The sequence below is a fragment of the Triticum dicoccoides genome, chromosome 2A (genome assembly GCF_002162155.2).
Source record: "Triticum dicoccoides isolate Atlit2015 ecotype Zavitan chromosome 2A, WEW_v2.0, whole genome shotgun sequence".
Lineage (NCBI taxonomy): Eukaryota > Viridiplantae > Streptophyta > Magnoliopsida > Poales > Poaceae > Triticum > Triticum dicoccoides.
Window position 1 is genome coordinate 212,482,601 of NC_041382.1, and position 1,450 is coordinate 212,484,050.

Genomic DNA, 1,450 nt, shown 5'->3' on the forward strand with positions numbered 1-1,450 from the left:
AAAATGACATTAGTTGTTGAAAGTTTTACCTGGTGCAATACCAGATAAGTATGACCCGTGAAATCTTCCGGGTTTGCACAGATTAGGGGAAGGCATTAGTTCAAACCATCGGGTACCTTAGGAACATATATCACAAACTTCAGGGGTAAATAATACAAGCTCGAAAGTAGAGCATGGTTGACAAGGCAGAGGATACAATATACCAAAGGCAATATATACCGGTGGAAAGGCTCACAAGGTTATTGAATATTAAGGGCGATGTCAGATGAAATCCAACAATGGATCTGACGATCCACAACGGAGCTGATGTGAGTATCGATACTCTACCAGAAGAAGAAAAAATGCAAGGGGATCAGCTGATAGAAACAACTAACTAACTCAAAGCTCAATGCAAGGAAATTTTATGATTTCCAAATCAAGGGATCAGAAGCAATCGTTCTGATCGAAAATGAATAAGCTCAATAGACTTACAAGCACAAACGATCAAGGCATCGATTGGTCAAGAACCAGCTCATATCCAAATGACGTCTGAGCCGGAAGGATGAATCCTAGGATTCGACTAAGGAATGCGGGCATCCTCAACATATTGAATCAACGAACTTAAAATGATAAAGAGAAGGGAGGACAATAAGATTACGAAACTTATGGGATTAACCATAATTCAAGCAAGCGAGAATTTCAAAAGCAATAGGCTGCTCGGGATTTTCGAAAGATCGAATGATATTTTGAAGTCTTTGGCGAAACACATGAACAACTGGGAATGAGCGGATACTCGATAAGTGCAAGAATTATCCATAGGGGTATTCAGGTGACAGAGAACAGCAAGGGAGTAAGCTCAAAGGATTCTCGAAACAAAAGAGAGAATTTCGGTGTATCATGTTATAACAAGATCAACTGGGAAGCATTGTATGAATGGTGCGTACACGTGGTTATCAATAGGGGTTTATCGACGGAGGGGAATTGCAAAAGCGACACCATAAAGTCTCAAGAGAACATCAGAGAGTATCTTCAGATTCTTTTGATGCAACAGACGATCATCTGTCTCCGGGAGAAAGTATTATCGAGAACCTAGAGTCAGAGTTAGTAAAATCGTTTAACCCGAATAGAAGAGAGATCAGAGTCCCAGAGTATAGATCAAGGAATAAAAGATCCTACTACCACCCAATGGCATCGTGTGCCCGTCAGACACACAGCCATGTTATTAAAAGTTTTTGTAATGTCTAGACTCAACTTCGGCCAAGGAGTGTGGAAGGGGGATTCCTACAGGCAGTCGGCTCTGATACCAACTTGTGACGCCCCTGATTCAATCGTACACTAATCATGCACGCAAATGTGTATGATCAAGATCAGGGACCCACGGGAAGATATCACAACACAACTCTACAAATAAAATAAGTCATACAAGCATCATAATACAAGCCAGGGGCCTCGAGGGCTCGAATACAAGTGC